Here is a 14,087-nt window from a genome sequence, read left to right as displayed (position 1 = left end):
TTAAATAATAACTAAAAAAAGTATAGGTATGTATGTAAATATATTTGTTATATAGTTTTTTTTGTAGAGTATAGATTATTTGCTACTAAATCAACACCATATTATTTATTGGTTATAAAATTTAATAATTTTCATTGAAATCTCATCATTTAAATTTGAAATTGATTTTAAAGGTAATCATTGCTCTCAATATTGTTTCATTTATTTATTTATATTTTTTTTATTAATTTTATTAAAGAAATTTACATGTGTGTGTGTATATATATATATATATATATATATATATAAATATATATAGTCAAGTTATGTAATAAGTGATGCATATTCTGTTTTAGTTCTTTTTTTATTTTGTCTTCTTGTGATTCTTAAAAATTAATATTTTATTTAAAAAAAACTTATTCTCTTAGCATTATTGAATTTTGTCAGTCTATTAGTTTTACAAAATCCAATATCCAAGTAATAATTAAACTATCAATTGTGCATTTGGCCTACAATACAAATAACTAAAACTTAAGCAATTGTTTTTATTTTCACAAACATAATATTTTTACTTCTTCAATAATTGGAAAATAATCACTTTAGCTATCGGCTTTAAAAATGTGGATTGTTGTAAATAAAAGTTTAATCTTCAATCTACCAAAAAAAAAATTTGTCTCCCTTTACCATCCTAATTCCTTTTATTAAGTGTATTTATGAGCATGAATTCCATAGCAGGACCACATATTCAGAAATGATGTAAGAAATGTTTTTAAATATTAATTTATACATAAATAAAATACATTGCAATAAGATGAGAAATTAATATTTATTTTTAATTTTGCTACTTCAATAAGACATAACATATGCTTTTGAAACCTATATAATTTAAGATCTTAGAAGTAAAACTAGAGTGTTTTGTGGCAATAGTGAATGTTTTTAATAAATTGGTAGTTTTACTCCAAAAGAAGAAAAAAATAATAAAAAATTCATTTCAGTAAGAACTTATACAAATCAGTAATGTAAAAAAATTACATAATCTTTGTAAATCAAATATTTATGCTATAGAATGTAATGAAAAAAAAATAAAAAAAATAAAAAACCAGGTAATAAACTGTCAACAGTTAAAAATGTGAAGATTGACAAAAATGAAATAAGATACAACTTAAAAATAATATAAATATGTTACATAAGACTAAATTTCAATGTAACTCTGATTATGTCAAGTAATCCTTGTCATCCATTGTAAAAATAAAGCTACTAATAGACTTATTAGTTTTATTTAGTTACAAGAAAAAGTAAAAGTATTGTAATGAGAAATTATATATATACTAGTAGAAACCCCTGCCATTGGCCACAAAAAAGTTCCAAAATAAAATGTAGGAACTTATTGTCTTATGCCATGCAAATCTACAAAGATTAGTACTAAGTTCACTTACAAATGGGTCAATCCATAAAGGTACAACTCCTCAAATGTAATATAGTATGAAGAAGGCATGCAAGTGAAGATCATAACTCTTGAAAGATTGTGAATCAATGAAAAAAATTTACAAATTCAGATTTTTTTTAATGGTATTCTTTATGAAAAAAATTAAAAATGCATTATAGTTTTACAAATCCATTGAAGCATACTGAATTTTTGCTATAACATTTTAAAATAAGATTTTCTATAATATATATATATATATATATATATATATATTTTTTTTTTCATTCATTAGTCATATTATATCACGACAATGTTTACATGTCTTTTATCTTATTTGTCCAATTATATGATGATTGTATATAGGTGCACTATTATTTAAGTCATTTCTATGTCCATCTAGGACATCTAATCTTCTTCTTCCTTATTGTATTTTCATATGTCATTCATCATGTTTATATTGTCTTGTGGCATGATTCTCTATTTGGAAATATATTGGATACTTAACTATAGAGAATTTAGCTTTAACTTATTGGATAAGTTCCAATAAGTGATGTTTTCTTATTATAAAAGCCAAAGAAATATAATAGTATTTAAAGATATTGTATTAATAAAATCCTTCTATATTCGAGAAGATTTATACATAAGGCTTTTTAAAAAATTTAAAAATGCCTTAATAACTTTGGCTATACCAAATCATAATTAATTATTTGCTGATAAGTTTGATTTTTTATAAGCTTCAAGAAATCTATAATCTTCTTAGAAATATCTATCATTATATCATAATTTTGCCATAGCTCCATATCTCCATCTTTAACATATATATAAAATCTTGGCTCTCAAAAATCCCTTTACTTTGCATAAAATGTCCAAATTATAATAAAACCTCTTCATAACATTTTTTTTCTCACAAAGGATTTTTTCTCCCTGACTTTTAGAAATTTATATCTCTTGATCCAATGGTTCAATCTTTTCAAATTTCTAAATAATGTAGAATTTATCCTTAAGCTTTACCACAAAAAAAATAAACCATATATCTACTACAGATTGTCTGACATCTTAGGAATCCTAGCAGGTGCTTTAAACCCTAATTTATAAGCATCTAAACTATATTTTCTCTATATTTCAAAAATCCAAACTCCAAATGCCATAGAAATTGTGTATAAAGTTTATTAACATAATAATACATATTCTTAGAAATTTTTACCCAAAATCTTGTCAAATTCCTCAAGATATGGCTCAAAATATAGCTACTAGTAAATCACATCACTTACTATCTTTAGATTGCAAGTACTAACTTCAACTTTCTATAATTCTTTCATCCCAGCTTAAAATTTATCAAGCAGTACATGAAAAGTATAGCTAAAATAAATGCTTTCTTCAATTCTAGTTGCCAATCTATCATAGACATACTCATGTAAGCTAGTAATTACATATATAAATAGATAGAAGTAAGTAAAAGTAGGTAAAAGTAAATTAGTTCTATAGTATTTAATATAGAAGCTTCCTAGAAGCTTCATAGATGCTGCTTTAACTTCATAGGTGTCTTTAATTAATTTTTTGGATTAAAAACGTGGTCAACAAGTTGGCCATGTACCACACATGTTGTTAGCTTGAAGATCAAGCTAATTATGTGGCCCACACAAAGAAAAACTTGCCTTGTAAGTCAAGGCATGTGTCCTACAAAGTCAACACATATTGGAGGTCCTATAGAACGTCGCCACGAAGCCCCTAGTTAGATAGTATATATAGAGACAAGAGTGAAGCCTTCTTCACTCTTGTCAACTCCTTTCTTGCTTCTAGTCTAGTTTCAAGGGTCTCTAGTTTTCTTGTCTTTTGGCAATAGCCATTCTAGTTCCTCTTTCAATATACATACTTATTTATTTATATTTTGTTATCTTTCTTTGAGTGAAGGCTCACTTTTTTGGATTGTTTTTTCATCGAGTTCTTGTCCTTGACAGATTGACAAGAGTACACCTATAATATCAGAGCTTTGTCTAATCTTGATTAAGAGTGGATTACCCTTTTTTCTTGATAAGATATAAGCATATTAGAAGTTACGGATTACCCTCTTCTAAACTAATATTGTCCTTAGTATTTTCTTTGTTCTCAAGTCCTCTCTTCTATTTGTCTTGAGTGATATTAGACATCTTCTCTTTTCTAAGTGTTATCATGGCAAAACTTATTGAAATGAAGAATGCAATGGCACAAATGCAAGAGCAATTGAGGGAGTTAATGCTTGTGATGCATCAACTCAATTTACTACCACAAGGAACAACAAGATTGGCAGGAAGTGAAGATATAGAAATGGTTGGAGCTGCTTCAACATCTACACCAAACCATGTCCTTTCTCATATAATGGAATGTCCTTCCCGTATTAGAGAACCAAGAATTATCTTACTCGAGAAGTTTGATGGTACCAGATCCAAGTTTTGAGGATCTATCAATCAAGTGCAATTTAAAATTGAACTTCAACTCTAAAGCTATCCAACTCCAGGATCGCAAGTTAGATTCATTGATACGCTTCTTTCAGGTTCAGCACTATCATGGTTTTCATCTTTTCTTGAACGACGAGATTCAATATTAGATAATCTAGAGGCTTTTTTGGCAAAGTTTCAATCCATGTATGGAAAACATGATGTAATTTCTGTTCCAACCAATAAGATCCATATTTTACGACAAGGCAATCGATCAATATCGTTGTATGCTTCATAATTTTGATAACTTGCAACTGATATCAAGTGGGATGATGCTCCACTTATTAGCCAATTTTTCTATGGATTACAATATGAGGTAAAAAAATTAATGCTCAACTTACTTGATCCTCAAACATTGAGTCAAGCAATTGACTTTGCTATGAAGTGCGACAATTGCCTTTTTGAATTTCGATCTGAGAACTGTACAAGTGGACCTCAACATTACTATAATTCAATGGCAACACCAACACCTCTTCAACACATACATTCAAAAGTAGCGGATATAAAAATTGATGAAGTACGTTTCAAACCTCGTACTGAACAAGAAAAGACTCGTCATCGTCAAAAAGGATTATGTTTATATTATGGAGAACTAAAACACACTACTCAACATTATTCAAAGAAATGATGCAACCACAAAATGAGGAGTATGGTTGTGAAAGAAGATAATTTGTCAGAAAACAAGTTTGTCCAGCTACAATAGGGACCATGCGGCTAGAACCTTGCACACCATCTAGTAAAGGTCATATTCTCTCTTCAGAGCCCTCTCCTTATTTTACATTAAATGTTATTTTAGAACCTAAATATTACAAAGTCTCTGCCTTGTTAGATTCGAAAGCCTCAGCGTGTTTTTAAGATGAAGGATTTACTAAAAGATATAGCATATCTTTAGTAAAGAAAACTAAACCTGTTCATGTAGAAGTCATAGATAGTCGTCCATTGTCTTTTGGAGATATTACTCACGAAATCCTTCCTATAGAAGTAATAATCAATGGTCATAATAGTTTTGTAGTATTTAATATCATTAGATCTCCCTCTAATCTAGTCATTTTAGGTTTATCGTGATTAGAAAAATACAACCCTCAAATAGATTGGATTTTCCGAATTCTTACTTTCTCTAAAAGTATAACTAATAGTGTAGTTAATCAAGTAGAGAGTCATAAGTCCAATTCAATTAAATCCGTATTTATAGGTACAAAAGCTTTCTTGCATGCTGCTATGAAAGAATCACCATATATTATTTATGCCACACCTGTTTCTACTGGTGGAAAGACTTCAAGTGGCATTCCAAGCCAATATCAAGAATTTCAGGATGTATTCAAAAAAAAAATGCAGATACAATCCCGGAACATCATTCCTATGATTGCTCAATTGACCTTCAAGAAGGAGCACAACTGCCATTCAGACCAATCTATAGTTTATCAAAAAATGAATTAATTGAACTCAAGGAGTATATAGAAGAAAATCTAGCCAAGAATTTCATATGCCATTCTAAATCACTGGTAGGAGCTCTAATTCTATTTGTGAAGAAAAAGATGGATCATTGCGGATGTGTGTTGATTATCGAGGACTCAATAAGATTACCATCAAGAATAGGTATCCACTACCTTTAATATCTGGACTTCTTGATTAGCTGAATCAAGTTAAGATCTATTCAAAAATAGATCTTCGGAGAGCATACAATTCAGTACGCATCAAAGAAGGAGATAAATGGAAGACTGCATTTTGAATTAGATATGGATATTTTGAATACAATGTCATGCCTTTTTGACTTACAAATGCACCAACAGCTTTTCAATATCTAATGAATGATATTTTTTGAGAGTTTTTGGACGAATTTGTAGTCTGTTATCTAGACAATATCTTTATCTATTCTAAGAATCCAGAAGAATATGAACTTCATTTTCGTTGTGTGTTACAAAAATTAAGAGATGCAGGACTTTATGCCAAGATAGAGAAGTGTGTATTCTACACTACTCAAGTCGATTTTTTAGGTTACATCATTTCAAATGATGGACTTATGATGGATCCTAAGAAAGTTTAAATTATTATAGATTGGAAGATCCCAAAAACGGTAAGAGATGTTCAATGTTTTTTGGGATTTATCAACTACTATCGGATCTTTATGAAAGACTTCTCTAGAGTTGCAGCTCCACTTACATGTTTCACTTGTAAAAACAAACTCCAATAGAATCAAGAAGCAGAAGTTGGTTTTGAATCTTTGAAGACAACATTTATTTCTACACCAATCTTGTATCGTGTTGATTTTTCCAAAGCATTCTTTATGGAAATAGATGCATCAGACTTTGCTCTGGGTGCGGTTTTGTCACAAATGGAAACACATGACTAACTTCATCCCGTAGCCTTTCATTGAAGAAAATTCTCAGCAGCAGAAATCAATTATGAGATCGATGATAATGAACTTCTTGTAATTATGGATTCTTTTCAAGAATGGTGTCATTATCTAGAAGGCGCTTCCAATCTAATCACCATGTATACAAATCACAAGAACCTTGAGTATTTGATGTCAGGACGCATATTAAATCATCGTCAAGCTCGTTGGAGCATGTTTTTATGAAGATTTGAATTCATCATCACTTATCGGCCAGAAAAACAACAAGGTTTGTACGATGCCTTGTCTAGACGTTCTTATCTTGCACCAAAAGAAGGAGATGCAGCTTTTGAACAACAAAGAATGGTTCTTTTGAAGCCGGAGTAATTTCATCTTCGAGCATTAAAATCAACATTGACTGTTGATTTAACTTTTATTAAGCAAATCCAGTTAAGTATATCTTCAGACCCTCTTGTTTATAATATCAAGAATAATTCTTCTAAATCTCATGATCTCTCTAAATTTGAATTCAAGAACAACCTATTCTATTTTGAAGGATGACTATATGTTCCACAAGGAGAAGCATGTTTACCTGTTCTTCAAGCTCGTCACGACTTTCCAACAGCAGGACATTTTGGATATAATAAGACTTTGGAGCTGATATCTAGGAATTTTCGGCCGCCTCAAATGTGGAAGGCAGTCAAAGATTTTGTAAAATCATGTGATATTTACTCAAGATCAAAAACTCCTCGTCATCGACCTTTTGGACTTCTTTAGCCATTACCTATTTCTGAATAATCATGGTCTTTTGTTTCTATGGACTTCATCACGGATCTTCCAATCTCAGGTTCTTATGACTCTATATTTGTAATAGTAGATCGTTTTACCAAGATGGCACATTTTGTATTATGTATCAAATCTATCACAAGTGAAGCAACAACTAAGCTCTTTCTTGACAATATCTATCACTATCATAGATTACCCAAAGATATTATATCAGATAGAGGAACTCAATTTGTATCAAGATTTTGACAGACTCTTTTCAAGATTCTAAAAGTGGATATAAAACTATCTTTGACATTCCATCCTCAAAGTGATGGACAAACGGAGCATGTTAATCAAGTTTTGGAGCAATATTTTAGATGTACCATTAATTACAAACAAGACGATTGGACAACTCTTTTGTCATTGGCAGAGTTTGCTTACAATAACACGATACATTCTTCTACAAAACAAACACCTTTATTTGCTAATTATGGTTATCATCCATGACTTGATACTTTTGACTTTTCAAAAGTTGATACTCCAACTGCAAAAGATTTGGCGATTCATTTATCAGAGCTACATGCAACAATGAAGGCGCAGTTAAAAAAGGCTCAAGAACAACAAAAGGTCAATGCAGATGTCTATCGAAAGGAACAACCACCATTCCTCTTAGGTGATAAGGTATGGCTACTTTGTTGCAATATCAAGACCACTCGTCCTTGTGATAAGTTGGACTATCAAAGGCTGGAACCATTTTCTATTTCTGCACAAATCAATCCAGTTGCATATCGTTTACATCTACCGAAGTCAATGAAAATCCATCTAGTATTCCACGTGTCTCTTCTTGAACCATACAAGATAGTGGTCATACCAAGAAGACGACAAGCTCTACCTCTTCCTATAGAAGTGGACAATAATGAAGAGTTTGAAGTAGAGGAAGACTTAGATTCAAGGCGGCGCCAAAATAAATTAGAATAACTTGTCCATTGGCGTGGATATGATATTAGTGAATGCACATGGGAGCCAATAAAGAATCTTGCAAATACAGGAAAGGCGGTGGAGGCTTTTCATCGACGACATCCATCAAAATCAAGATGAAAACCTTTTTTATAAAAGAAACAACATCTAGGCAAGTTAACATTCTACTTTCAATCCTTGTTCGTAGCTTCTTTGTAGTTGTGACGTTCAAGAGATGGAGAACCAACAACCAGTGGATTCGACTCAAGAACCTTCATTTGCTGATCTATTGGATGAGACATTATGATTGTCACAACCTTCAAGACGACGCAATCAAGATGAAGATCTTCAAGAACGACATGTTCTTCCTCGAATAGATGGCAAGATACAATGCGTTTGATATCACGATTTGGGAAGGGATTCCCGATGTTGGGTGATTTTGCTAGAAGTAGGAACAACTCTTGATGGTATTTCAAATGTTCTATTCAAAAGAAGTTATGAAGGCCTCAACAATGATCAAATAATTGGATGGTCTTTCCGCCCTAGTATGAGACACTACCGATGGATGAGAGGCCTTATCAATCATCTTTGAAGAAAACAAAGATCAGAGTGTGTGGCGAATACAATTTGTCGCATCATAGATTTCCTCAACATATGATGATCGCTCCTCGTGGAACTCGTCCCTAGAAGGGGGGATAATGTCATGGACATACTCATATAAGCTAGTAATTACATATACAAATAGGTAGAAGTAAGTAAAAGTATGTAAAAGTAAATAAATTCTATAGTATTTTATATGGAAGCTTCCTAGAAGCTTCATAGATGCTGCTTTAACTTCATAAGTGTCTTTAATTGACTTTTTGGATTAAAAACGTGGTCAACAAGTTGGCCATGTGCCACACATATTGTTAGTTTGAAGATCAAGCTAACTATGTGGCCCACACAAAGAAAAACTTGTCTTATAAGTCAAGGCATGTGTCCTACAAAGTCAACATATATTGGAGGTCCTATAAAACATCGCCATATATCCTCTAGTTAGATAGTATATATAGAGACAAGAGTGAAGCCTTCTTCACTCTTGTCATCTCCTTTCTTGCTTCTAGTCTAGTTTCAAGGGTCTCTAATTTTCTTGTCTTTTGGCAATAGCCATTCTAGTTTCTCTTTCAATATACATACTTATTTATTTATATTTTGTTATCTTTCTTTGAGTGAAGGCTCACTTTTTTGGATTGTTTTTTTATTGAGTTCTTGTCCTTGATACAAGCCGTCATTGATTTCGAAACATGTGCATTATGTCCAAAAGGATGACAATAGGTACAAAATCCACACCCTAATTTTGAATGCCTATATCTTTCTTATAAAAACTCCAAATCACTCAAAAATTGTTCCAAAACCATAGCCAAAAATCTAAATTCTTTGATCCTAGCCTCTTAAGTTCGAATAAACTTAAAAAAATAATCCTAATCTTTAATAAGGCATCGAACAACTTCCTTGAAGTCTGTTGAGAATATTTTAGAAAAAGAGAGATATTAGTAGTTAGAAGTAATATCCATATATATGTAAACTTATACATACACACAAAGTAAGTTTATTCATAGGATTAGATCTATTATACAAAGAGAAGGAAAGAAGATAAACAATGTTTCTCCACTATATTCCAAATATTGTAGCTATAATAAATATTATAGACTATAATAAATAGTATGGAGAGTGTCAACTATATTTAATACTCTCAACACTCTTCATCACTCGTCATTATATTTGTATGCATAGAATTATGATCTATACTATTCTATAATCTTTTAAGATCAATAACTACCGCCTCATTAAAACCTTATTATATTTAAAGACAAAACCATAGATAAAAGAAAAAGTTTATAACATTATCTCAAGAATTCATTAACTTTCTTGCTTAAGAGAAGCAAGTCTTTGCATGCCAATGCCATAAGTAAGTTAGTGATAGTTGCAAAAAGGGAGAGCTTTGGTGATGAGATCAGCAAGGTTATTTGAAGATTCAATTTTCTTGATCTTAAGTACTTGATCAGTAACCAAGTCATGGATATAACTAAAATACTTTAGATCAGTATGCTTTGTCTTGTCTCCTTTAATGAAACCAATTCGCATTTGTGTAATATAAGTGCTATTATTTTTATACAAGATAGTCGGAGAATCATCATATAAAAATCCACAAGTTGTTTGAATGAGTTTATCAATTGATCGCAACCAAATATATTCTTGAGATGCCTCATGTAAGGTAATAATTTATGCATGGTTAGATGAAGTTGCAGTTATATTTGTTTCATTGATTTCCATGATATCGCAGCTCCATGTCTTAAGAATACATAGCCTGTTTGAAATTCAGCTATTGCAATATCAGATTTATCTCTTGTATTAGAATATCCGATCAATTTTGGATCTGCAAATTCTGTGTAGTATAATCTCAAACCTTTAGTACTTTTTAAATAACGTAATAAATGTTTAATACCATTCCAATGTTGTAGTATTGGACGTGCACTGTATCATATAAGAATACTAATTACAAATATAATATCTGATTTGATAGATGTGGCTAAATATAAAAGTGCTGCAATTGCTACAAAGTATAGATATTATTTTCCTATTATTTCCTCCTCTTCCTCATGCAAACAATATAGATCATGATTATTACAACCACATCCAATCATTAGTATGGAAAATAAATAAGCATCAATTATATTGAATCTCCATAAGTTTTGTCTAATATACGTTAGTTGGTAGAAAAAAATGCTACCATTTGTGAGTTACATAATCTAAAGATCAATGCAAAAAATTATTTTTTGTAGTATTTTCATTTCAAATTCATATATAAGTAGGTTAGTAGATGCAACACATGCAGATCTAGTGCCTACTAGATTAAAATCATCAACATATACAAAAATGATCACAAAATCAGTTTTATCTCGTTTGATAAAGAAACAAGGGATTAATGGATGACTTACAAACTTATTTATAATTAAATAATCTCAGAGATGTTGATACCACATGCATCTAGATTGTTTTAGACTATACAAGGCCTTATCTAATTTAATACCATGATATCATCCTAGAGTAAGTGCATTTGAAGTTTCTGTTTCCAAACTAAGTAGAACTTTCACGTAAATATTTGCATCAAGTAAACCATACAAATACATAGTTACTACATCCATGAGATGTATTTTAAGGGTGGCATGAATTGTCATTCCAATAATATATCGAAATATAATTGAATCCATGACTAGAAAATATGTAGATTCATGTTCAATGCCAAATCATTGGATAAATCCTTGAACAACAAGACGAGCTTTATAGTGGATTATTTAACCTTTAGTATCTCGCTTACATATTAATACCATCTTATATCCCACAAGGAGAGAAATAAGAGTATCTATAATTGGACCAAAGACTTTTTTCTTATGCAAAGAAACATACTCCTCTTCGATGGTAGTTTTCTATTTTAACCACTCAGAGCGATGTATTGCTTCTTGAATGGTTTGAGGTTCAAGATCTTCTTTCTTGTAAGAAAAATCTTTTGCCATCATAAATGTAAATTATTCATCTATTATAATAGATGGTCTATCCGAAAGGTCATTTCTAGCACAATATAGAATAGATAATTTTGTACTCAACTTGGTTTTATTCATCATAATTTCAAAATTTTCTACAACATGAAAAGAACGTATAATGTGCATAGACATATTTTCATTAATTTATGGTTCTATAGGTTTAGTAGAAACTTCCACAAAAACAATACCAAAATCACTACATATTATAGCTTTCTTCTTTTGTGGTTGCTTATCCAGTCTATCAGTCCTTTTAATTGCTAATGTTTTAACTTAATGTATATTTGTTAGTGGTATTACAATTTAAGCAGGTTTATTTTGAGCCTCATTAATTGGAATCTTTATAATTATAGATTCATCATTGAAGCCATCATATGTTTCATTTACAATCCATTTTAGATACAAAATCTTGGCAACTTCACTTTCAACCAAAGATGTTCTAGGATTTAGATTCATTGTAAATGTTTCTAGTGCTCCAAATGCAAGTACTATATTTTTTTTTTTGATTAAATATTCCTCTTTGAAGAGATGGAAATATGTTCTCTTCAAAACAACAATTTTAAAAATGTGCATGTAATAATGTGCTAGTTGATGGATCAACTATATAAATAATACTTAGTGAATCAAAACCAGCATATGTGCCTTCTCGTTGATGAGCTCAAATGGTATGCCATTGAGATTCTTGTATTAGAAATCAAGTATGAAAACCAAATATCTATAGGTGAGATATATTTGGACCACGACTTGAAATAAGCTCTTGTGGTGTAATAATTTCAAGAGAAGAAGGATAGAGGCATATTAATGTTGCAACATGCAAAACTCTATGACTGCACATAGATACAAGTAAATTTGCATGAAGAAAGAGTGGCGAGATAATGAGTTGTATATGCTTTATAAATGACCTTGCAAGTTCATTTTGAGCATATTCATATAGAACACAATATGTCAATTCAATCCCTGTTGCAGTATAATAGTTTTCAAAGGATTTTGATGCAAATTCTTTTACATTATCCATATGTAATGATTTGATAGGATAATTAGAAAAATGTGCTTGAAAATAAATAAGCATAGATATAAGATTAGCAAATACTATGTTTCAAGATGATAATAATAAAATATGTGATTTTTTGCTTGACGCATCAACAAAGACCAAAAAATAATGAAATGGTCAAGATATTGGATTAATAGGATTACAAATATCACCATGCGACCTTTCAAGCATTGGTGGTAATTCTTGTAGGAGTTTTCAAATTCATGGCCGAACAATTATCTTGCCTTACACACATGCACGATATAATTTCAAAGAATTTGCATTTATACGTCTTAAATTATGTCCAATTATATATAAAATTATCTTTTGAAATAATATAAACATTGCATTACAATAGGACGAGTTTCTGTATTACGTAAGAGTAGCTTGTTTAGTTTCTCCGCAACAAATAGATAGGATATGAGATCAGGTTGTCTCTAAAATTTCATATTTGTATATTATTGTGTAAACGCAATAGATGTAGGAGGAAATGTAGAGAGAGTTTTTTCAATCATTTCTTCTTTAGAGATGCTTTATCGACATAATTGTAGTTGTGAGACAATACAATATATTTCATTGTTGAAAGCATTTAAATTTGGAAAATTTGGAGATTTAGAGGCATTCAAACTTTGGAGGCTAGGATCACCAAGTTTAGGTTTTTGGCTATGGTTTTGGTATAAATTTTGTTTGATTTGGAATTTATATAAAAGACATATGGACGCTCAAAGTTAGGATGTTGATTTTGTACCTACTATCACTCGTTTGGATATAATGCATGTATACAAAAAGCAACAAAGAATCGATGATTAGGATTAAAGAGAGCACTTTTCATCTATACTTTTGGAATATTGTTTGATGGATTTCAAGTTTAAGTGAAGGAGATATTGGAGGTTGAAGTCAAAATTTGCAAATCTAAGAGTAGTAAGTGACTGGAATTGCTAGTGGTTGTATTTTGAACTTTATCTTATGCAATTAAACAAGATTTTGCCTAAAAATTTCCAAGAATGTGTAATTTCATGTAATCAAACTTTAAATATAAGTTTTGTGGCATTTGGATTTTAGATTTGTGAGATATGAAGAAAATAGTACTTAGGTGCTTGTAAATTAGGGTTTAAGAGCACTTGCTAGGATTTTTAAGATGCCAGATGTTCGGTAATGAATTTGTAATTGAATTTTTGTAAGGTAAAGCTTAAGAATAAATTCTATAATATTTGTGAAGTTGGAAAAATCTAAACGATTAGATCAAGAAATATGAATTTCTAAAATTCGAAAAGAAGAAATCTTTTGCGGAAATATTATATTTTGAAGGGATTTTGTTATAACTTGAGCATTTTATATAAAATAAAGAAGTATTTTGGAAGCCAAGACTTTATATATATGTTGAAGATGGATATATGGAGCTATGATTGAATTTTTGTATAAAGATGAGTTTTTGAGAGGAGATTGTGGATTTCCTTTGAAGTTATTGAAAACCTAATCTACTAGCAAATGGTTAGCTATGATTTGGTATAGCCAAGAATGTTAGAAAATTTCTAGACATTTTAGA

The sequence above is a fragment of the Physcomitrium patens genome, chromosome 19 (assembly GCF_059467195.1).
Source record: "Physcomitrium patens ecotype Gransden chromosome 19, ASM5946719v1, whole genome shotgun sequence".
Lineage (NCBI taxonomy): Eukaryota > Viridiplantae > Streptophyta > Bryopsida > Funariales > Funariaceae > Physcomitrium > Physcomitrium patens.
The sequence above is the reverse complement of the archived record's forward strand: the minus strand, read 5'-3'. Positions refer to the sequence as shown.